Below are 25,700 nucleotides of genomic sequence, written 5' to 3' on the forward strand. Positions count from 1 at the left end.
GCTTTATTTTTTCTTATTTTTCTAGTTCTTTAGGATGAATGTTGCATTGTTTATGTGAGATTTTTCTTGTTTCTTGAGGTAGGCCTGTAATGCTGTAAACTTCCCTCTTTATACCGCTTTTGCTACATCCTAAAAATGTTATGTCCTCTTGTCATTCTCATTTGTCTCTATGTATCTTTTGATTTCTTCCTTTATTTTTTTGATTGAGTTATTATTCAGTGGCATGTTTTTTAATCTCCACATATTTGTGGTTTTCCCAGTTTTCTTTTTGATATGATTGTAGTCTTTTAAAGTGTATTGAGACTAATCCTGAGCCCCAAAATATAGTCTATCCTTGTGGCTGTTCTTTGTGCACTTGAAAAAAATGTATACTCTGTCATTTTGAGATAGAAAGCTCTGTAAATGTTGATTATGTTCATTTGGTCTAATGTGTCATTTAAGGCTGATATTTCCTCATTGATTTTTTGTTTGGTTGATCTATAGGGAAAGATACCTTTGAGGTGATCTGTTCTGTACCCTATTTATATATTAGGATCAATTTTTAAAAATTCTTTTATGTAAGGTGTTGTGATACTTTTCTGACACTTTCTATCATTACCCTATTATTTACTATATTGAAGCATCTGCTTAAATTATGGCCTCACGTAGGCAACTGTAGGAGAAACTGAGGTAAGGGTGAGTTGGTTTTCAGGGATCACAGGGGAACTAAGGCTCAGTAGACTCCTCATGGAGAAGAAAGAAAAGAGTTAGACAAAAGTCCTGGAAAAGCATTCAGAGTTGTTGAACTATTCTTTGTCTTTCTAGTTCAGTGTCTAGCATATGTATAGGTGTTGAATAGATACTTGTTCAGTGAATGAAGACAGTAGAAATAGTTTCTGTGTGATTAATGGTATGGTTGTAGTTTTGTTGTGCTGACTATGTATGGGTAGCACGTTGAAGGAAATCTGAGAAGGCTTGGACTCTAGTCCTAGTTTTGTCACTCAGTTCTGTGACATTGACCCAGACACTTTGAATTCTGTGAGCTAGTTTTCCACTTGTAAAATGGGGACAATGCAGCTGTTTTTTTGGGGTGTGTGTGTGTGTGTGTGTGTGTGTGTTTACTCCCATGGTTGTTGTTTGCATTAAATGAGATAAAGGGAATGAAAATGATTGAAAACTGCCTGGCCAGTGTTGCTCAGTGGTTGAGTGTCAACCCATGAACCAAGAGGTCACTGGTTCGATTCCCAGTCAGGGCACATGCCTGGGTTGTGGGCTCAATCCCCAGTAGGGGATGTGTAGAAGGCAGATGATCAATGATTCTCATCATTGATGTTTCTATCTCTCTCTTTCTCTTCCTCTCTCTGAAATAAATAAAACAACCAAACAAACAAGCAAAAAGAAAATGATTTAAAACGCTAAAGTGGCTCTACAAATACAGCGTACAATCATTTTGAAAGCACTTGACCCTGTAGAGAATTCTGTGAATTAAATGTGTATTGATTAAACATGCATCTCATTAGGTAAAAACTGAAAGTAAAACTCATAAACCTTAGGATGTGAAAATAAACTCAGCAACTTGTGTAACACTAATCTCAAGAAATACTATATTAATTTCAAGTAGGAAATTTGTTAAAAACAAATAAAACAAAACTGAGATGTGAAAAATGTTCAACACTTTTGCCTTTGATGTTCAGCGTTTTTACAGTTCTCCCTAAGAAATTTATATTAGGTACAATACAGCCATATCCATGAACAAATATGGAGTTCCTGTCACTGTTAGGCACCAGGTATCAGTGTTATGTTTCTACTGCTGTTCTTAGATCAATTACTGCTTTATTTTGCCAGTGGCTTCTAGTCTTTCCAGGTGTGTGCGTGTGTCCTATGCCAACAGTTTGATTAGTTTGGCAAAGCACTGTACTTATTTATATGACAAACGCCTTTCTAATGTGTTAACAACCTTAATGGGTATAGGGTCACCAGGAATTTTGTCCTTATTTTTCTATTTCTAATCCTGGTTTTAAATATATTCTTGAATAACTATTGAACATCAGTTTACTATTAGCTTGATGAATAAATTTTTAGTTAATGTATCCTCTTCAATATTAACAAACTCTTTTTACAATACAGAAAGGTGAGCTGATTTCTTATTTGACTGGCTAAAATGAATTATGCTTAAACATTTTGTGATGGTTTATAAAGTTTGGTTTCTCCATAGTGTATTAAAGGATTTATTTAAATGTTGACAATAAATTTGGTAAAAGTGAGAAGCATTTTGCACTTTTTGATTATATTGTCTCCCAAAATATAGCTAAGGCTTTATCCATCATGATTAGAGTTAGAAAGGGCAAAAATCACCTCCTTTTTCAACCAATATACTCTTGCACAGTAATTTCATTACTACATTTTACAAGTGCTGTAATCCAGGTAGTGATAAAACTCAATACAATGCAAGAAGAGAGTAAGTAAATATACTAGTGGTGACACTCATATGTTATATACATCTGCTGCTTATGTACTTAAAAAAGCTAAATAGGAAAATCTTACTCATCTTGGTAGAAAAACAGGGTAGAGATTACAACTTGGAGACTACGTGATATTTTGTCTGTTGCAGTTTTTCAAAAGGCAATTTACTAAAGCTGGAAAAGGATATGGTTTGGCTGACTAAATTGTGAAGTGATACAAATGATATGTAAAGATAAAAATGCTTAGGGGAATTTTTGGGGTGCTCAAGTCATGTGTACAATACTGTGTGGGTGTAAACAGCAGACTTTTCTCTCTCTGTCTCTCTTTTGCTCAGTTTTCAAAACTGTTAAAGTTGCTGACATTTTATACCACAGGCTGGACTGTTAAATGACAATTATGTGGTCACTTTAAATATGCCGGGTGGTGAAGTGAAAACTTCTTTGTGCATACATTGACATGCTTCTTTCTTGTGTGCCTCTTCTCTTTGTAAATCGCACTAGATACTTTTTTTGTTTTGTAATCCAGGGCTCTCTAAATTGAGAGAGATTTGGGTGAGAACTCCAGAACCGACTTATTTTCATAAGTGCTCCCTGAAGAGAGGTTTGAAGGATAATTTAGAAAAGCTAGTCTCTGGATCCTCAAACAAAAATACTTTTTCTGACTAACTTCCCACAATGCCTGAAATTCTGACCTGAAGGGATTTCTACCTCTCAACACTGGAGTTTGGGAGTCCCTGGATATTTTAGTGGGGCAAGTTACTTAAACTCATTTTCAGTATCATGGGTAAAATGGGGCTACTGATACTTACTAATTGATAATTGATTAGTAATTGGTAAAATGATACTTACTGATATTAAAATGAGGCAACTGATTCTTACCAAAGGGTTGTTCATGGAGTCAAATGAGACAATGCAAAACAAATATTTGATATAATTCTCTATAGTGACAGTTGTTGTAGTTTTTGCTATTTTTCTTTTTGTTAAGAGGAAAAGGAGGAGGAAGAATAGGCCATTAATATAGTGGAGTGTTTTTTTTCCTTCCCCAGCTACACCCTGGGAGATTACTGATGTGCTGAAGGAAAGGTTTTGTTCATTGCCTGAGGGCTTTCTGGAGGGTCTTAGCAAAAAAACAAAAACAAAGACAAACAAAAACCCAATGCATTCCGGAAAGGGGACATGGGAGGGTGTTAGATACTATTGTATTCATTTGCAAGGTGCTTTAACTTTTCAAAGTACTGCACTAAGTCATGTGCTGATTTGTTTTCACAAGATATGAGTTGGCAGGGTAGGTTTCCCTTTTCTATAGTGCAGACAGATAAAGGAACCCATCTCTGTCACACAAGTTAGTGGTAGAACTGGGCTTAAGACCTATATCTCAGACTGAGCACAGCACCCTTCCTATTACATGACATTCTCAGAATCAAATGATCTCCTTCACAGGTTTGTGTCCAGACCTTGGGTCTCTATTAATGAGCCTGTTATTAGCATCCTTCAAAATAGCATGGATGAGAAATATTGTAGACTCGTGATCCAAAGGTCTAGTTTCATCTGGAGATGGTTGGAAGTATAGCACCTGAGTCAGGTGAATTTTTACTTGTTGGCCATAGATGCGGATTTTTTCCTGAACCTGGGCCAGGCAGAATAAGTGGCCAGGGAGGTCAGATTCCAACCCAGAGTGCTCTCTAACACCATCTCTGCACTGCACTTCAGAGTCCAATGGTTTCATTGAAAGGAATGAAAAGAAGGTGCCAGTAATGTTGAGAAATACCCAGAAAGCTTGATGCCTTTTTGCCATATTTCCTCTTTCTCCCCCTTTTTTTCATTTTATAGATTCAAAATAATTCCAGGAAATCAGAGATGAGTCCTATGTATGCTAAGCCCTTGTGTTATGACTTTAACTGCAAACCCTCAGAGGCATTAGATTTCCTAATGTTTTCGGATAGCTGCAAATTTTAATTTTAGACAGAAAAGGGTCAATTTAGGGTTAATGTAATTCCCAAATCATCAGTGTGCAAATCATCTAGCTACATGTGAAAAATTCAATAATATACAGGTAATTCTCTGGAAAGTCAAAATAATACACAAGTCTTTGGCCAGAAATAAATATTTGGAACATTTCTTTATGCATAGAGAATTCTGTAGTAGGCACATTTGGATTCATGTTACTCATCATAAGTTACTGTGCAGTATTTATAGGTATTCATTATTTTTTTTAAATAAAGAAAAGTTAAGGTGATTTAAGAAAGAACACTAAGACCAAAACAGATGAGCTCAAGACAAAAAATAGAAAGAAGAAAGGAATAAGGAGTGGAAGATAGAACAGCAGTGAGAACTCCTGGCTGAAGAAAGCCTGACTGTGTTAATATAAGTACTTGAACTTTCTTGTGGCTTGATGAAAGATGGTTCCAGAATGAATTGCATAGCTCTCATTGTTCTATCTAGCACTGGAATGCGTATTTCATTCTTTCATTCATTTATTCATTAATTCACTCATTACAATGAAACCTATTCAATCTATCTTGTATTAATGCGGCACTATGTGGAGCCCTAGAAATACAGCAGTGAACGTGATCTAGAGATCTTTACCTTCATGGAACCTATAGCTTTCTTGGGAAGGAATGTGGACAAATTATTACAAAATGTGCAGAGATGTATAAGAGCATCCAATAGGTACATCTAACCCAGGGTGGAGGTTCAATTACCCAGTGAAACATGTCAAACAACCCCACCTTCTCAATAACATAAATTGCTTGTTATGGGATTTTAAGGCTACTTTTCAAAATGAGAGTCTGACCTATTCACACATGACTTTAAAACAAATTAATTATTTAAATCAAACTTGGCAAGCATCTTTTATGTGCTAAGCACTCTACTAGTCCTTATTTTGATGATTTATGGCATAAAATGGGATCTACATTACAGGTTGTTTTCCTCAGTATGTGATTTCTGTCCTAGTTCTGGGTCCCTTTGCTGTCTTTTCAGACATCTTTAATATGAGAGAGTGGCCTAATCATAAGAACTTCACATGTGTTGGGTTGCCGCAGTCTTAAATGATAAAATAGTATGAGATAATCCATTCAAAAATTAATACTTCGAGGGCTTTTTAGAGAACTAACTCAAGTTTTTAATGAAATTTGAAATGTAGAGTGGGAGGATACAAAGCTGGAAAGCTTTGTTTTAAAAAATATTATTATATAGTACTTGTAAAATATTTTTACTGAACCATCAAAAGAGTTCTGGATTTTATAGAGAATTCCTCTAAGGTGGATGTGGTGGTGGTGGTAGTGGGGAGGGTAGTGTAGTTAAGAATGTAGAATAAGGACAAGTTCTGGTTCTGCCACTACTGGTCACATGAACTTGGGTAGGTTATATAATCTGTGCCTCTATTTGTCCACCTGAAGCATGGGGACAATAATTCTCTTACTGAGTTGTAATGAGTTCGATGTGAAGGTACCCAAAGTACTCAGCTCAGTGCCTGGCACATGGCAAGGCTCAATAAACATCAACTGTTCTTAATATTAGGGTAGAAAATGTAGGGTTTTGGTAATTTAAAAAAGTATTCTAATTTGCTATAATATTGGAATTGGAATCTACACAAGAACATGTCTTTTAAGAGGATAGGACCAACAAGGACAAATGGCCACAACTTTTTAATCTAAAGATTCCATGAGGTCAATATAAATGAAGAAAAAGGTTTATGTAGCTAACATCTACTCAGTTGTTGTAGTTCTTATCATGTCAGAAAACTCAGAGACGCTCAACATTCTGCATAGAAGTGACTTCTAAAAGAGGTGGGACTTCCTGAGGCATAGAGAAGCAGCGTGCATGGAGGTTAAAGGCACAGACTCTAGAGCCAATCTGCACCCCATCTATATTTGATAGCTGTGTGATCTTGGGCAAGTTACCTAACTCTCTGTATTACAATTTCCTCATCAGCCTAAAGAGAATAATAAGAGCCCTACCTCACTGGTTTGTTGTGAAGATTAAATGAAATAATCAAAGTGTCCGGAACAGTGATGGCCCATGTCTATCAATAAAATAGCTATTGCCGTATCCGGTTTGGCTCAGTGGATGGAGCGTCGGCCTGCGGACTGAAAGGTCCCGGGTTCGATTCCGGTCAAGGGCATGTACCTTGGTTGCGGGCACATCTCCAGTAGGAAGTGTGCAGGAGGCAGCTGATCGATGTTTCTCTCTCATCGATGTTTCTAACTCTCTATCCCTCTCCCTTCCTCTCTGTAAAAAAATCAATAAAAATATAAAAAAACCCAAAAAACAACAAAAAAATAAAATAACTATTATTTGTCTTCCTAGGATGCAAGCTCCTCACAGCAGACACTTTTTTCCTTATTTCACCACCACCCCGACTCATGTATCTCTAGTACTTGAAAAGTACCTGACATAATAGTTTCTCAATAAAATAGTTGTTAAATGAAAAAATATATGAAAGCTCTGTTAGCCAAATAAAAGGATGAAAAATCTGGGCTAAAATGTTGAAAATTATTGAAACAAGGCAATAAGTACATAAGAGTCTAGTGTGTGATTTTATTATTTTTGTGTATGATTGAGAAGTTTTATAATAAAAGTTAAAAGACTTACTGATGTAATCATTGGTGATAAACAAGCAATAGAAAATATATTTGTATCATTTTTTTTGTTACAGCTTAAGAAAGTAAAAAGACATATTATATTACTAAACACTACTATACTGCTAGAGACTGGGGAAACTGTGGTCCCCAAAAGACATTTGTGTCTTTTAAGGACTCTGATGTCAAGCAAGAATTCCAATAAAAATGAATAAAGCTGATCTGCCAACCTGTACTATTCTTCCTTATCATTCTATCATCAGTCACCCCAAGAAATGGAATGACCTTGGAGATTACTTTGTTTACCACCCTTAGAGGTTCTTCAGGTAGCCATTAGCATCATTCACTTCCTGTCAGCACTTTAGTTGTTGCTCTCCTCTTTCCCTCCAGGGCAGAGGTCATGATCTCCACATCTAACTATTCCACAAACTCTTCAATCCCCACATAGACATCCCTCAGACCCTGCCTTCCTGTCTTCCCTTTGAATCTCTGCCCCACTCACTTTCTGACCCTTTTGGTTTTCCTCTTACCTCTCCCTTCTCGTCTTGCTTCAGTCAGGTGAGGTAACCTGGCCACAAAGTGCACACCTCAGTCCTGTTATAGCTCCTGTGGGATGCAGCCTCTGTGAACTGTGCTTGGCTCTTGGTACATTCCCTGTAGGGCACATGTGTCACAGCCTTTTTGCACTTAGGAACACTAGACAACACTTCATCACTATGTTTGGAGGCCTTTTAAACAGTGAAATAGCCAATAAAAAGTACAAAAATGAAAAAAAATGACACTAAAAATACCGTGAAAAGGACACTTGTTTATATTGTAAAAGCTGAACAAGAAGGCAAAGTGTCACCTTATTGGACCCCAGCTGGAAATGTGTGCATCAGACAATCCAAAATTTTCACAGCTCCTCATGTCTACAAATGACCATAGAAGTGCTGTGAATATTGCTTTGGGGGTTTCAAATAAATGTAGCAAGTAGGGGAATTTGCAGGTATGGAATCCGTGAATAATGAGGTTTGACTATCTATAATAATAAAAGTGTAATATTCTAATTAGATTGGAGGTCCTTCTGTATGCCCTTACTTTCAGACAAAGCTGCAGTAGGCGGAGGCTGTGGCAGAGGCAACAGAGGCCCCCCACCATGGCAGTGGTGGTGGACAGGGGCCACGGCAGAGGCCCCGGCTGCTGCATAGGCAGGCAAGGGCTGTGGCAGTGGGCGGGGGCCGGGACCAAGGCCCTTGCATAAATTTTGTGCATCGGGCATCTAGTATATTCATTAATTGTGCACAGTGTATCACTATGTTCAATAAAACAAAACATGCAATTTGCTACATGTATGTTATAAAATATATATAGCTATATAAATTTTGCTTCTTAATTTCATATCTTTGATACAGAAGATCTGAAATGAGAAAATTAGATTATAAGGTGAGCTATGAAAATTTAAAATATACAATCTGCTAAGCTTTAAACCTCTAGGAGATTGATATCTAATCTAATAAAAGAGAAACATGCAAATTGACCTCACCTCTGCTACGCCCCAAGCCACGCCCACCAGCCAATCAGAATGACTATATGCAAATTAACCCAACCAAGATGGCTGCTGGCAGCCATGGAGCTGGAGCAAGCAGGAGGCTTGGTTGCCCTGGTGATGGAGGAAGCCAAGCTTCCCACTTGCCCTGGCAGGCTGTGGCCTCTGCTCAAGGCAACAAAGTTTCAATTATAGAAGATAAATAAATCCCAGATACCTGCTTCCAGCCAGCCTCCACTGGGAGCTTGGGTGGCTGGGGGCTGTGGCCAGCCTGTAAACAGCCATCAGCCCCTCACCCAGGATGGCCACACCCTCATGGGGTGATGGTCCCTACTGGGGAGCTTGGCCAGCCTGCAAACAGCCATCAGCCCCTCACCCAGGCTGGCCAGGCACCCCAGCAGGACCCCCCACTCTGAAGGGGGTGTGGCCAGCCTGAAAACGGCCCTCAGCCCCTCACCCAGGCTGGCTAGGCCCCCCAGTTGGGACCCCCACCCTGAAAGGGGCTGTGGCCAGCCTGCAAACAGCCCCCAGCCCCTCACCCAGACTGGCCAGGCACCCCAGCAGGGACCCCCACCCTGAAAGGGCTGTGGCCAGCCTGCAAACAGCCATCAGCCCCTCACCTAGGCTGGCCACGCCCTCATGGGGTGAGGGTCCCAGCTGGGGGGCTTGGGCAACCTATAAACAGCCATCAACCCCTCACCCAGGCTGGCCAGGCCCCCCAGTTGGGACCCCCACCCTGAAAGGGGTGTGGCCATCCTGAAAATGGCCCTCAGCCCCTCACCCAGGCTGGCTAGGCCCCCCAGTTGGGACCCCCACCCTGAAAGGGGTGTGGCCAGCCTGCAAACAGCCATCAGCCACTCACCCAGGCTGGCCCGGCACCCCAGAGGGACCCCACCCCAATCCGGGACACCCTTCAGGGCAAACCAGCCGGTCCCCACCCCTGCAACAGGCCCTTATCCTATATAATAAAAGGGTAATATGCAAATTGACCCTAACAGCAGAACGACTGGGAATGACTGGTCACTATGACACACACTGACCACCAGGGGGCAGATGCTCAATGCAGGAGCTGCCCCCTGGTGGTCAGTGCTCTCCCACAGTGGGAGCTCTGCTCAGCCACAAGCCAGGCTGATGGTTGCCAGCACAGTGGTGGTGGTGGGAGCTTCTCCCGCTTCCTCAGCAGCGCTAAGGATGTCCAACTGCAGCCTAGGCCTGCTCCCCGCTGGCAAGTGGACATTCTCCGAGGGCTCCTGGGCTGCCAGAGGGATGTCTGACTGCCGGCTTAGGCCCAATCCTCCAGGGAGTGGGCCTAAGCCAGCAGGTGGACATCCCCTGAGGTGTCCCAGACTGCGAGAGGGCACAGGCCGGGCTGAGAGATCCCCCCAAGTGCACAAATTTTTGTGCACCAGGCCTCTAGTTATTTATATAATTATATACTTTTTTGTAGCATATTGTATTTCATCATCTGTATAGCTCACAATCTAAAAATTTCCTCTATTTCAGTGGGAAAAGTTGAACTGAGACCATTTTCAGTAATTACCTGAAATATCATTTTTATGTCTAAAAAATATTAAAATCTAAATACTGTAAATCAAACCTAAAATATTTTTTAATTTTTCTCTATCACCATGGTGAAGAATGATCAGCAGAAGATAGCTATTGTTATTATCACACCATAAAAATCATTTCCAAATTTATGTCTCTAATCTCTTCTAAGGGCAAAGAACTTTTATATTTAAAATTTTATGAAGGCCAAGTTGCCTTAACTTTTAAGTGGAAAATTAACCATTCCAAGGGCAATGATCATATGGAATATATTATTAGGAGCTTTCACTGAGAAGCAAAAGGGAGTTTTGTCTTTTTGGATTAACAGAACAAAGAAATAGGAAATAGAGGTTTCAGAATAGGAAGACACCCTTCAATCTGCAATGGAGGCTTCCCAAATGTACTTCAGCTTCTCTTATAACTCAGTATCATAGGGTGTATCACAGACTCATTGAGATGACTGGACATTTTCAACGCATGTTGATCACATAAAGGATATGCTGGTGCTGGTGCAGCGATAGAAAAAGCTAACCAAGATGATGAACTAGAAAAGTATGTAATCTTCCCCTAGTGATCCAAAATGTTCCCGAGTACCTCACCAAAAGGCAAATAAAGGATTGAGTGTCCATCCTGACAGTAAAGAATAGTAGGAAGAGATGTCATAAAATACGTCACAGCTGGCCCAGTCGTGTAGGAGGCAAACTTGCTTCAAGCATGGACTCCCTTCACCTGACTTTAGCCTGGTCTGGGATGTGCTACAAGAAGTGTGGTCTAGTGAATACAAATGGAACCTTCTCACAGAAATACAGCATTCTGTGTGAACATGCACAGTACTTACCAGTGGAGAATGAGGAAGTGATTTGTGAAACAGTTAAACTCAAGGTGTGTGGTTCTTAAGTGTACACAATCACCATGGAATGAAGAAACTAGGGGCTGCTGGGGCGAGGAGAAAAGAATGGCAAGGTTGAGATTCAATGTGGAGTCATTTGGCACATTGCAGACATTAATCAGAGCAAACAATTTCTCAATTGGGTGCTGGGCATGAAAACTGCTGGGAGCTGAACCACAGTTCCCTCAGTGATACATCTTTTCTCAGCCCCCAGTGTGTGGTCAGGCTTACTCTCACAAATTCCACTGAAAATAGTCTTTCTTTTTCATACTTAAAAATTCTTTCCAAACAAGTGTTTCCTTTTAACATCCCCAAAGCAGATTGACTTTTTGAGCTACGTATTGCTTCCAAGTCTGTCGATGTCAGAGGCCTCAAATTAATTCCAACATCTCATTGCTGTTTTCCCTTAAGAAGTCTGAATGGTACTGAACACATTTTGGGTTCAATCTGTTTATGCTTATTTGAAAGCCCATTAGACCCACATTTCTACCCCTCTGCTCTATCCATCTTGATCCAGGAAATGCTTGCGATTAGAATGGGGATCTTGATAGTTATTTCTATCACTTTTCTCCAATCCATCAATTATGAAGCAGTTATATCCAGTTAAAATAAGAAAGGAGTCATGTAAAAAGAAGAAAGGGGTCAATCAAACATTATTGGAGCCTTGAGGAATGAAGGCCACAAGGGGAAAACCATTGCATATTAAGTAGCTCTGCCTAATAAAAGCCAAAGAAAACAGCCCCAAATTATTTACTGAAAATTCTTTTGAACTTTCAGCCCATTCCTATCCTGTTGGTGATATTTTAACAGACATGTGCCTCCACATGTGCCCTGCTCTGACTTGTGACTTGATTTCACCCCTATGATATGAAGTTCTAGGCCTGTGAAGGGTCATGCCTGATGTCTTATTCCTTCTTACCAACTAGTGAGGAGAAGATCTGGAGAAGGCCTTCCCTGACCATACAAGATGAAGTGGTACCCACTCTCCCACCTTCCCTCTTGTCATACTCTATTGTATCATTTCAGTTTATTTCTCTGTCTAGTAACTTACTATTCTCTTGTGCATTCATTACTTGACTTGACTTGTCAATTATCAGTCCCCCCAACTGGAATGTAATTCTATGTAGGAAAATATTCTGTCTTGTTCAGTATGTTATCTAGGGCCTAGAACTGTCTTTGGTGCATAGTATCCCTCTAAGAAATATCTGTCTACTGACTGACTATGAAATAATGAGAGAATAAGTTTGCATCATTATGTTGTGACTGTATGGACAGCACCCAACAAAGTGACTGGTATATAGCAGCTGTTCACAGTGACCCTCCCTTCTTCACACTCACTGTAAATGCATTTTAAGACACAGGCTGAGGGATAAGAGGATGACTGTATTGTTGACTCAACTTTTAACTGACTTCTTAGGTCTGTTTCTGATTTAGTTTGGCCTTTGGAATGGGCCAGGAGGGTGCAGTGAAAACAAACACACCAGATACTGGAAGCTGGGATCTTGTGTTACAGTCTTGGTTTCAGCTCTGACTCACTGTGTGAGATGTGGGCAACCTACTTAACCTCTCTGATTCTGTTTCTTCATATATAGAATGAAGAGGTTGAATAGATGATGTTTAAGATCCTTTACAATTCTTGAATTATATAATGTTACCTCTTTACCTCTCTTTAAATATGAGCACAGACCACTCTCTTCATACTTATGATGTGTCCTGCAACCCTTAGAGAAATGCTGCTGCAAATATTCAAAGTGTAGTATCACCATGAATATGCATCACTCTTCTTTGTTTCATGGAAGATCTCTGTTTCAGAAGTTGTGCTTCTTTGTTAGGCATTTTGGGGATCTTTGTACTTGAAGTGAATTTAATAAATTACCTTATATATTTTATAGCATTTTCATTTGAGAATATAAAGATTTGTCTACAACCTGTCATTAAGCACTATCTATATATATCTCTCTATATAAAAGGCTAATGTGCTAAGTGTCTGACTGGTCACTATGATGCCCACTTACTACCAGTGGGTAGACGCTCAACGCAGGAGCTGCCTTGACATGCACTGACCATTTACAGAGAAACAGCACCACAGACCTGGTGTCCACAAAGCAACACTTGGCTTCCCCCAAGTGGGACATAGGCCTCACTACCACCCCAAGCGACAGCCCACCAAATCGGAGCCAACACTGCTGAGACCCAATGGCACAAAATGCAGCCCACAGCCCAGCCCAGCCTGGAAATGGTGGCTGTGGGCACAGGTAATGACGTCACGTAGCAACACCCGGCTTCCTCTCCCTAGCAACTAGCTTCCTTGCAGTTTCTGCAGCCCAGGAACACATCTTGCTTTATAGCCAGGTGCAAACATTTCACACTGTAACCAAATGTCTGTGAAGTGTTTTCCTGTGCCTCATCACATTTGATCTTCATAGAAGTCCTGGAGTAGGTAGGAGACTGGGTGGGATCCTATTTTCTCTTCATTAGCCAGAAAACGGAGATTTAGAAAGCTTAGAAACTTGACCTGACTGAAAAGAAGTAAGAAATGGTGGACCTTGAAAATGACTTCAGATTTTCTCACTGCTGCAGTTAAATATTTTATCCTTTGTTCTCCCTGTGTGATCTATAATAATAATCTGCTTTGTGTTGATATTTACTGCTGTGTTGCTGACAATTACCTGAAAGAGAAGTTGGGGTGCTTCACTGGGCTGGAAAAAGTTTAGCTAAATCAGAAAGCAGGTCTAATTAAGCAAGTTTATCTATATATATAAAGCTCTTGCTGGCACCAATCGCACATGTGTGTTTTGATCTGTCATAGTCAATTGTGAATTTGGTTGACACTTCTATTATAAAGGGCAAATAGCAATATTAAAATATTTCTTCTAATTAATTTCCTTTTAATGTGCATGAATTTGTGCACCAGGTCACTAGATGTTTATAAAGAAGTGAAAGGATGAGCTGCTTGAAATCATAAGAATAATTTATACTTTGATTCTGTTAGTGCCATGCATTAAAAGCCCAGAGTTACAAAATAGATTTTGTATGATTATATGCACAACAGAATCCCATCATAAGCACCTGCTTATTACCTGAGTTAAGAATATAACTTGTCAAAATGTTACCTCACAAATGACTGTGTGCTTCCTGAGACCATTCACTCTTCAGTTGACTGCAATTTGTGCCTTCCTCCTTAGTTCTCTGAAAATACTCTTGCTTTATAGTGGGTGCTAAGTCTTGGTCACTTATTAATCTTTGTTATTTGATGGATCTGTGGCAGATTTCCCTGTGCCCTCTTCCTATGTCCCACCTAGTACTTGTGCTGGATCACACATCTATGCTTTGTACATGCTCTCCTCTGCTTAGATTGCCCCCAACCTCATCTGCTTGGAAAACTGCTCATTTTTGAAGATGTGGCTCAAACATTTCATCATCTTTGAAGCCTTTCTGACCCAGTCTCCCTATTTGGGAAGAACTAGCTTATCTCTTCTTTGTATTGACATATGCCAATATATAACAAAGATAAAGTATTTATTCTGTATTTTTTTTTCATGTCTGTATCACTTACTGAGGATTAACTGTGGATAAGAATTTCATCTTTTTTTTTAATCTATTTTTTTGTTGTTGTTAATCCTCACTCAAGGATATTTTTTCCATTGCTTTTCAGAGACTTTTCAGAGAGAGTGGAAGGAAGAGAGGGAAGGAGTGGGGGAGAGGGAGAGATAGAAACATTAATGTGAGAAAGACACATGGATTTGTTGCCTTGGCCACAGGCCACAACAGGGACAAGAGTCTAACTTGAAATCCAGGTATGTGCTCTTAACCGAAATCAAACCTGTGACCCTTGTGTGTGTGACCGAGGCACTAACTGCTGAACACACCGGTCAGAGCAAGAATTTTTTTTTAAATTTTTAAAAATACAAATGTATTTATTGATTTCAGAGAGGAAGGGAGAAGGAGAGAGAGATAGAAACATCAATGATGAGAGAGAATCATTGATCGGCTGCCTCCTGCACACCCCCCATTGGGGATCGAGCCCGCAACCCAGGCATGTGCCCTTGGCTGGAATCGAACCTGGACCCTTCAGTCCACAGGTTGACACTCTAGCCACTGAGCCAAGCCAGCCAGGGCCTGAACAAGAATTTTTATCTTTTAAATTTTTATGTTCTTAGGCATCATCTAGTGGTCTCAATAATGTTTGTTGAGTGAATGAAAATACAAGATTTAATTTCTGGCCCCAACACCAAAGTTATAAAAAGGTTTTGATTGGTACATATGAAATACTCTTTGAAATGGCTTTCTGTATAGTAATTGGATTGAAAGGTAACTTCAGAGGATTCCATGAATCCCATGAAAAAAGTCTGTAGTTAAATATGGTATGAATCAAGCTGTGTTTTGGTTTAAATTATTTCACCCAATTAAGAGATGTTAATTAGATCAACCTGCCATCAAGAGGATTAGAACTGGTATTAAGTTGACTGGTTTCTTCTCCATCATAAAATGTGTAGCTTGCACAGTCTCTAGACACACTAATGAAGTGAAGTTTGTGCAGCAGCCCATGGATTGATTGAATTGGCAAAACTTCATGTACATTCAAAATATAGCTAATAATTTTTATTACTTTTAATTTTAATTGAAAAAATGATTTAATATCAGAATTAAAGAAATACAGTAGGGAAAAAAATCACTGAGAATCTGTCATCCTAAGCAACACATTTTTTAATTATTGCATGTTACCTTCTCATGCATACATATTTTTGTATGGTTTCAATCATATGTTTTGTATTTTCCTATGGACTTTCTATATATGATCAAATGTATAGTAGTATATAGCAATGTTTACCAAAAGATACTTTTTAGAATGCTAGTTTTCTTGGGATTTTAACTGATGTTACTTGGGGAAAATAAAACATCTCTGAGGTCAGATAATTTTGAGAAGTTGTAAAAGTAAACATGTCCTTTACTGTAGGATTTTTCAAAGCCTATAATATATTTTAAGGAAAAAGAAAAAATGACATTTTCTTCAAATTAATTTTTACATGAAACTTAGAAAATATATACAGTGAAATGTCTGTTCCACAAATAACTGTTTAGAATACACTTTGGAAATCACTGATGTGGGGCACCTAATTTACTAACCCATTCTTCTACTGTTGGATAATGGTATTCAATCACATTTGGAATAAAGCCCAAGATCCTTAACATGGCCTACAAATGTGTATCATCTGGTACGTCTTGGCTTATCTCCCATTATTCTCCTACCACCCTGGTTCTTGAATCCACTAAGGTCTTTCCTGTTGTAGATAGGGCTTTTGCACATCCATGTTTTGAATTATTTTTTAAAAATGATTTTTTATTGATTTCAGAGAGAAAGGGAGAGGAAGAGAGAGATAGAAACATCAATGATGAGAGAGAATCATGAATCGGCTACCTTCTGCATGCCCCACACTGCATGTGACCTGGGCATGTGCCCTGACCAGGAATTGAACCATGACTTCCTGGTTTATAGGTTGATGCTCAACTACTGAGCCACACCAGCTGAGCCCAAGTTTTGACTTTTATAGATAAAAGCACATTTATCATATCTCCTTTCATTATTTGCTAATTTACTACTCATTTTCAAGAAATATAGTAACTTAAAGGCATTTAGTACTATTGGTTTCATCTCCAACCAGCACTATGGTACATGGCAATTCCCTGTGTTTTTCAGAAAAGCCAACCAGGTTTTGCTATTATGGATGTTAGCCCAAGCAAAACCTAAAGGGAAAGGCACACAGTAGATCAAAACGTCAGATATCAGTGACTTTCAGACCAGTTATTCTATTCCCTTGGTTGATAAGATTGATTGAATGTAAATCAGCTTTCTTTTTTCAGGGATTTTCTGAATATGTTTCATATTGTTACACATCATAGCTCATGAGGATTTTGCTCAGTGTAACACAGAAGTGGCAATTTGTTCTCTTTCGCATTCTTTTTTTTTTTTTTCTGTTCAGCCATTTCATATAGGAGGACACAAATAAATCCTCCCTCTTCAGATTATGGCAATTTTAATCTACCCCATAAGCATAGCCACTAAAATCTATTAGGAGAAAATGTGGTAGTCAAATGGGAAGTTTTCCACATTCTTGAAGGCCCATGGTGCTCTAAAGGAAGTGAAGGGTGACTGTTGACCTAGTTAGAGCTGTCTCCCAAGTATATAACATGAGACCTAGGGCACACACATGCTTCTGTCATTTTGCTCCTACTTAGTAATCAGTAAATAGGATAAAAGCATAGAGGGAATATTTATCAAAAGTGTAAGTGAACCCAAAATTATTGTATGAGATTTTGGTCCAACCCATTGATTTTATAGATAAGCAACTGCAGATCCCAAGCCTGAGCCACTACACAACTTCAGAAGGTTCCATTTGCATAGACTATGGTATGAATGGGGCCCCCTGAAGTTGTTCACTGTGGCGGCCCTGTTTAGAGAAGTTAAGAGACTGTGGTTTCAGGCTGCCAGTCTTATGTTTGATGATGGAATTCAAGAATGAAATATTTTCGACAGGCTTGAGAGATGATAAAATCAATGTAAAGCAAAAAGTGTAAAGTATTCCACTTAGATTAACCCAATCCAAGCTAGGGAAAACCTGACTTGAGGGTGTCTAAATTGTAATGATATTATGAGGAGTTAGTTAACCACAAGTGCTGTTAGGAACGCAAAGGCTGTAGTTGTGATATGATCTAGTGGAATCCTAGGCTGAAGTAATAGAGACAGAGCATCCCAAACCCCTGCATTGGTCAGAATACAACAGAAATACTATGTTTAGTTCTAGGAATCATATATTTTAAATGGATACTAACAAATCTTTGATCCCCAGGGTCATGTGCATGGAACCTAGTAGCAACTCAATGAATACTCAGACTATTGCTGAACTAATAATGGTGTATGTAAAGCACCTGGAACATTGTAGATGGTCAGAAATGTTAGGTTTCTCTTCTCTTTTCACAGGAGAGTAATCAAATGTTATAGGTCTTGGTAAACATGCTGACTAAAGAATCTTCCAAAAAATTGGAAGATTTTCTGAATCTTTGAATCTTCAAAAACTGAAAGTCTTGCCCAGCTGGCATGGCTCAATGGTTGAGTGTTGCCCTATGAACCAGAAAATCATGGTTTGATTTCTACTCAGGGCACATGCCCGTGTTGTGGGTGCATCCCCAGTAGGGAGTGTGCAGGAAGCAGCCGATCAATAAAATTATTATCTCTTATCATTGATGTTTCTATCTCTCTTTCACTCTCCCCTCCTCTCTGAATCAATAAAAAAAAAATTTAAAAACCCCCAAAAGTCTTATTTTCGACTTTTGCAATGTTTATTGTAATTCCCTATAGATATATTGGTTTGTTTTTATTAAGACCTTATTGGAATTGTAGAAATGTCAACCAGTGAGATCTCCCTCCCTCCCTCTCTTTCTTTTTTCTTTCTACATTTATTGAGGGCCCTGGCAATGTGATAGATTTTGGGGATTTAAAAATGAATACTTTATGGTTTCTTTTAAGAGACTTGTGAAGAGAAATAGATAGACACGAAAACAAATTAATTACAATATAGTGTGATGGCTGCAGCAATAGAAGCATGTATACGGCACAGATAGCAATTCAATTAAAAAAATACTGGCTTTGAGGATTTTTTATGTGCCAGGCACTCAGTTAAGCCAGGGGATACAGTTGAAGACAAGACATAGCCATCTCTTGCGGAGATTAAACAAGTAATTACACATGTGTAACTATTTTGGAAGGGGAAGCACATGAGAATGAGAGTCAGAAGAAGAGAAAGGCTTTCCTAAATTTGTTTGAGCTTAGGCTGAATAAAGTATACGAGTTGGTCAAAGCACATAGAGAGTGGGAGAACAGTCCAGGCAAATGTCACAGATGAGCTGTGAGGGTTGTCAGATTTTCCTGAAATTTAATATTTTTCACAATAGGTAATGTTCTTTTGCAAAAGTAATGATTATTTCAAGTTGTTCTCATATTTGTTGGAAAGAGAAATAACCCAAGAAGCACACACAGTCAGCAAACTTGGAAAGTCATGTTTGTTTTGGCAATGTCGGCCTTACTTACAGGCAGAATACAAGGTCTTGTCTGTTGTTGTGAATTAAAGGGTTTGAAGTAGAACTTCCACTCATATGGAGACTCATTTTTTGGGTAGCAATTTTAAGAGCCTCTTGTTAAATTTACCTACTCAAAGAAGATATAACTTTTAACACATTACTGGGAGTGAGTGCAATAGATTACTTTTTTGAAGAAAGAGAAAGGAAAGAATGGGTAAAAACTAAGGTGGGGAAAGTAAACAGAAATTAAAGGAGAATGAAGACATTCAAGATTGTGGTGAGTCCATACAAAGGGGAGGTCTTGGAGATGGATGGTAATGTCTTCCAGATTCAAATTGTCTAGACCTGACCTTAAGGGTTGGGTTAAAAGAAAATATTAAAAATTTCAACAATTTTCACAAATGTCCTGAATATTGAATATCTGAAAGGAAGTAAGAATGAAAGATCTATACAAAACCAACTCAGTGAGACCACCCCTACCTGGATGTTAATCACCTTTTCTTCTGTGCTCTTTCATATTTATATATGGCAGATATTACATACTTTCTTATATGTTTACCAGAGGCCCAGTGCATGAATTCATGCATGGGTGGGGTCCTTTGGCCTGGCCAGCAATCGAGGCCTATCAGAGGGCAAGCTGGCCAGGGGGAGGGATAGTGGGAGGTTGGCTGGCTGGCCCCCCAACTGGGCTGATGGAGGGGGGGGGGGCGGCTGGCTAGGGGGAGAGGTCACAGGAGGTTGGTTGTGGGAGCACACTGACCACCAGGGGGCAACTCCTATGTTAAGCATCTTCCCCCTGGTGGTCAGTGCATGTTATAGCAACTGGTTGACTGGTTATTCCAGTCGTTCCAGTCATTCGGGCATAATGGTCGCTTAGGCATATCTATATATATTTGCATGTCCTTGTCTCTTAGCCTTCTCTGAACTACTTATTAGATATCTTCTTTCAAGAGTCTCAGTACCTGGGATTTACATTTTTGGATGAGTTAAGGAAAAATTTAGAGGGAATGGAAGAGGGAAGAATGATTTAGACAGAGGTTGGACAAAATATAAAAATGTTGTAGAAAACATAGGGAAAGAAGTGTCAAGTAAGAAACTAAGCTAGCATATAAAGGGGCCTGACTCAGTTTGGGGCATTGGAGGAAGTGCCCGGAGAGAATGATATTGAGTTGAGATCTGAAAGATGAATAGGCATTAATTAAAAAAAGGGGAGAAACTTGAGAGAGCAATTTAGGCAAGGCTGCTGGCTGGTGATGGAGATGACGCGAGAGGTAAATACAAGCTAAAATCAATAGGACTTTATTATTGCATTTGACAAATGTCATATTCCATACATCCCTTTAGTTCAGGAGATGTGATGGTGAATAACAGAGTTTCCAAAATTTGAAGGGCTTACATCATACTGGAGGGAGATAGATAGACAAACATGCAAATAGATCTTTTATTGATGCTTCAGTGACAAAATGCATTCAGGTTCTAGGCTGGGCAACTGGGTAGATGTTGGTGCCATTCATCCACATAGGGAATACTGAAAGAGGACCATATTTGTCCAAGAAGAGCATGGATTCAATTTTAGAAATGCTATTAGAAGTACCTTTGAGAAGAACAAGTGGATCTCAAGTTGTTAGTTGTATATGTGGGTTTGAGTTTCGTCATTGTCTTGATCTAAGATATACATTATGCAATCATTGATGTATAGATAATAATTAAAGCCATAGATATGGATAGAACTGTTTTATGACCACACAAGCCATGCACTGTACAACTTGAGGGGGAGCCATTTACATATACTCTGGTGTAAATAGTGTCTCCTGAACTGTGCAGAGTGGTGGCCATGCATGTTGAAAGTTCACCTAGGGAAGGAATATGGAGTGAGTAGAAAATTGAGCTTCTATGACCAAATTTTGAATAAGTTCAACATTTTAAGACCAGGCAGAGAAGAAAGAGTTATTAAGGGAGAGTGAAGAGAAATGGCAGAGAGCTGGGAGGCAAACCAGGAGAGATGTCACTGACACCAAAGGAAGAGAGGGCTTTGAGGGAGGAGTGGTCGCCAGGCTGTACTATTGCTGAGAAATTTAATAAAATGAGGTCTGGACACATGGTCATCTCAGGTCTTGGAGTACTTAATAAAATCTGTTTTGGTGGAGTAATAAGGCCAGATTGGAATGGGTTGAGGAGTGAGTGAGAGGTGAAGAAATGTAGACAACTAATGTGTCTTATGATGTAACACTGGAAAAATGTCCTCACCCAGCCATGCAGGATGAGGCCCAAGTTGAGGTGATTCAGATCAGAGGAAGGTTGTAACTTTGCAAGAATCCTAATTTAGAGGTGGTGGGAATAGTAGTGGTTATGTTCTGAGAAATAAGTTTTTCTTCTTTCTCTCCCTCTGTCATTTTATTGTCTGAAATATGACATTGATTAGGATGGCAGTGTCTGAGGTGACAATAAAAGAGTGGTTTTTGGAAAAGGGGCTGGAATTTCCAGGACACACATTGAGTTGATTCTACTGTTATATTTGAACAGCACTAATAAATTGGGAAAACATGGTGCAGACCACACACAAATTTTGGAAGGCTCTCCATTTGATATTCCTCAAATGCTTTTGTTTACATACACCCTATTATTTATTTTCAGTGTATCCATTGCTCTTTAATGTGTATCAATATTCTAATCACATGCAGCTTATGATGTTTCTCAACCTTGTGTTCTCTAGCTGAGAATTAGTTTGCGGGAATAGTCTAGATAGCTCAGTGGCTTTAGGACACATTTGTTGGGACTGGCAGGTCTCCCTCTTGCTCTTGTCCTTTTGGTTTCTGTGTATTATAGATGCACTTCAGGAGTGCCATTAAAGGACCTTATCTCTGGTTCTACAGCATTGAGCCACCTGCTAGAATGCTTTTTAGAAAGAGCTTCAAGAATGGGAATTTATGCAAGTTCAGAAGAGGGTCTTTAAAGCCTATTTTTAAAATTTCATAGAAAAAAATAGTTCACAATAGTTCATATATACTTGAGGTAGTCCATGGTCAAAATTCAATGCATGTTGCAGTATAATTCACTGAAAAGAAAGTATGCTAGCAACAGCATTTCCAAGCAGGGACCCTGGCACTAATTATTGCCTTCTCCTTAATGCCTGTATCTGCCTGATCTAACATGTTTTAACTTTATATAGAACTAGAGGCCCAGTGCATGAAATTTGTGCATGGGTAGTGTCCCTAGGCCTGGCCTGAGATCAGGGCCAATCAGGTTCCCTTCCTTCTCCCCCCCTCCCTGCCTCCTCCTTCCCTATCTACCTCAGTGCCCCTCCGCTGCCGCTGATGGTTCCGCACCACCCCTGGTGGTCAGCGCATGTCATAGCGAGTGATTAAACTCCTGGTCTCCCAGTCAAACTCCCAAGGGGACACTTTGCATATTAGCCTTTTATATATATAGATAGTTGTGACACAAAATATTAGTGTCATTTACACAAATCTCATGACTCAAGAAATCACTACTAAGTACATCCAAGCAATGTTAAAAGAGTGAACATATATTTTTTCTTCTAATACAATTCTGTGTACACAAAAAGTTGATAACCTGAAAAAGTGAATATATATATATATATATATATATATATATATATATATATATCATAGTAATGTGAAACAAAAAAATCAAGGTTAGAGGAATATTGTTTTGCTGTTCAAAAGGAAAGTAAGAGTCAACAGAATCTTTAATTTCACACATAAGTGCAATGGACTTAGTTCTGACCAGCTAGCCTTCCCTCAGTTTGGAATGAATTAGTGTTTGGAAAAGCTGTGGGGGTGGGATGGCATCTCACTCTTTAGGAACAACTGGGAAGCTAATGAGAAAGAGAAAGGTCTTGTCTTGAGGAAACTTATTGACAACATGCCTAATAGAATAAAGGTCAACATATATTTATTTTTCAGTCTCTGAATATTTCCATCTATTTTGGACTGTGTGTTCCTAGTTGCATTCGTTATTTTTAGAATGAAAGTTTCTCAAGAGCAAAGTATTATTCTTTCAAGGAAAATACCACAACAACCTGCAAGATAGACTCTTATTCTTGTTCTCACTATTGCTTTTGCCACTTGCTTCTCTTGTATTTTCTCTTTGAATGGTCAAATTTTAAGCATTTTCAGGAGTTTCTGGGCAGGAAGCCTTAGTCTGCTAAGTTGGTGACAGGCAAGTTATCAGTCAGTTGAACCTGGAACAACTATTACAGGTTGTTGCTATTGTAATACTTTGGGCATGATGTCCGAGTGATATCTGCCTGATCTAACATGTTTTAAGTTTATACAGAATAGTTGTGACACTGAATTTGTGCCATAACATTCCTCCAAATAGTGCCACAGCCATTTGAAAGCTCTCAAGCACTGATACTGTCATTAAGGAATTCACTGACTAGCATGTTAGAACTATTAAGAAATTTTTAGCAATGTTGCATGCATACAGTTTAGAAGTTAAAGCTGCAAAGAAGGAAGGCCCATTTAATATTTAAATTTTTTTCTGATTATAAAAGTAATACTTGCTTATTGCATACAACTTGGAAAAGACCCATTTAATGTTAAGAGAAAAATTTTCCTTTTATGGAGACTGTGTTTTTGTATGGTCTGCATGTGTTCTTGGGGACTTGACTTCATGTTGATATAGGGCGGCAGTATCTCACACCACTGTCCTCTCTGCTTTGCACCCCTGCTCCAGTTTTCTTTCCTTTCACAACATGATAAACAAAACCACATGTCATTTGTGTGGTCAAGTTAAAGGAAAGAATAACCTCACCAAAAAAAGAACTGCAAGTGAAATATAATCAACCTGGCCTTATTATGGTTTTTCTTTTCTCTTTAAGTTGTTCATAGCAAGCTTGAAGTAGACAATGTGAGCCAGTGGTCATATCTCTAGCCATCTGTTCTCTCTGTGGACTTCCCCCGAAGCTGGCTTTCAATCCACTGGAGAGAATTTATCTCATACAACAGGGTTTTTGACTTTTCAAGTTCCTTTTCAACTTTAGCTTGGCTTTATTGATATTGAATATAGTTATTTATTGTATTTGTACTGTTGTTGGAGCTGTCTGTGTGAACAGACTTGACCAGGTTATGAATTATACTTTCATCACTCTCCACAGTTTCTCTTGGTAGCCATTTTTTTATCCTAAAGCCAGTTTATAGAATGAAGGTATACCCAAAACATTGTCTTCAGACATGTTTTAATCTCTCCTGAGACACACACACACACACACACACACACACACACACACACTTAGAAGAATTCTTTGGCTAATGTCTTTCATGTTTCCTTTTTGGAATGTGACAGAATAAAATTTTTTAACATAAGAACATTTCCAGTTTTTAAACTTGTTCCCTTCTTGCAGGATCCTGCTTTTCTGAGCCTGGGGGAAGGGAGGTGAACTATCCAAGGGCAAGGGCAAGGGCTGAAAGAGCATTCAGGATTAAGTACTCAGGAGAGAGGTTTGGGAGAAGTTTTAGTATGTGAAGGCAATAGAGGGAAAAGGAAGAAGGTGATATTAAGACATATAAATAGGATCTATGTATGTCCTTCATGCTGTTTGCATTATTTTGAAATTACTTTCGGTTGCATGAATTGGGACTCAACCACAAGCATGATTGTCTTATAAGTTTTACAGAGACATATGATATATCTGCCTCTGATGTTCATCTTAAACACATTGCACGGTGTAAATGCATCTATAGTGCTGGTGGGAGGAGGGGGTAGAGAGCTTACATGTGCCATGCCTTGAACTTTGATCCCCCAGTTCTGTGTTCACCACCACAGACCCCTGGAGCATACCCTCTTATTTGCTCCCATGCTCTGGCCTGTTCCCTGAAGAATTCCGTGGAATCATGCTTGTGCCATGAGAATAATACTGATGAACACTTCCCAACCCTCTAAGCTATGAGTAACCCTTGACCATTGTATGAATGGAGGGGAGTTTATGTGTTCTGAGTGGCTCAATGCCAATGAAGCTTCCCTGACACAAGGGCTAGAACCAAGCCTTTGAAATGCTCTGATTATACAATCCAAGTAGGCACCCCACCGTTCTTGCCTTCCTGGAGCTCACAGTTAGCTCCTAGAATGTGACCCAAAGTGGGCCCCACTCCAATACAGAGCACCTCAGTCATTCCTGTTGAGATGCAGATCACTCTTTGCCATCATTATCCAGATTCCAGAGGACACAGTGACTCTCCTTGGGTGGCAGTCTCTTCCATCTTCACATCCTCTGCAGCACCTCTCTCCTTCCTCTCCAGCATGTCCATGAAGCAGCATACTTGGTTAGCTGCTTAGAGGAAGAATTTATAAGATTTTCTATGGTTGCTTATTGTTAGGGCACCGGAGGAGGAATGCGCGAGGCCAGAATGGTGAAGGGTTACGAATTTATTCGATCATCCGCACACCAGGTGGCTGAGCCTGGATGGCTCCAGCACCCAGTGACGTAGTGGGCGATTTTTAAAGGACTTTTGGCGGGCTTTTTCTGGGCGGAGAATTCTCTGTGCAGGTCCTAAGGGGAGAGATAATGGAATGTGGTCTCAGCAAGTAAAGTGTGGTCTCAGCCAAAGGGAATGTCCATAGTGAAATGGCCTGAAAAGTCAGTTCCCGGGGGAGGGGTAATTCAGCTATTTGAT

General features: G+C 39.5%; 1 long non-coding RNA gene and 1 other non-coding gene across 2 annotated transcripts in view; one reads left to right on the forward strand and one right to left on the reverse strand.

The window, feature by feature from the left end:
* The window catches only part of LOC139005081 (uncharacterized), a 185,924-nt gene that overhangs the window by 146,924 nt on the left and 13,300 nt on the right, over window positions 1-25,700 (forward strand). The gene's annotated exons all lie outside the window — the stretch shown is intronic.
* LOC139007892 (small nucleolar RNA SNORA29) lies at window positions 16,954-17,087 on the reverse strand. The gene has a single exon (XR_011471026.1). It is a non-coding gene; the product is annotated as a small nucleolar RNA SNORA29 (small nucleolar RNA).

This window comes from Myotis yumanensis, unplaced genomic scaffold, assembly GCF_028538775.1.
Source record: "Myotis yumanensis isolate MYYU_CA2020_CCGP unplaced genomic scaffold, mMyoYum1.0.hap1 SCAF_3, whole genome shotgun sequence".
In the NCBI taxonomy this organism is placed as follows: Eukaryota; Metazoa; Chordata; class Mammalia; order Chiroptera; family Vespertilionidae; genus Myotis; species Myotis yumanensis.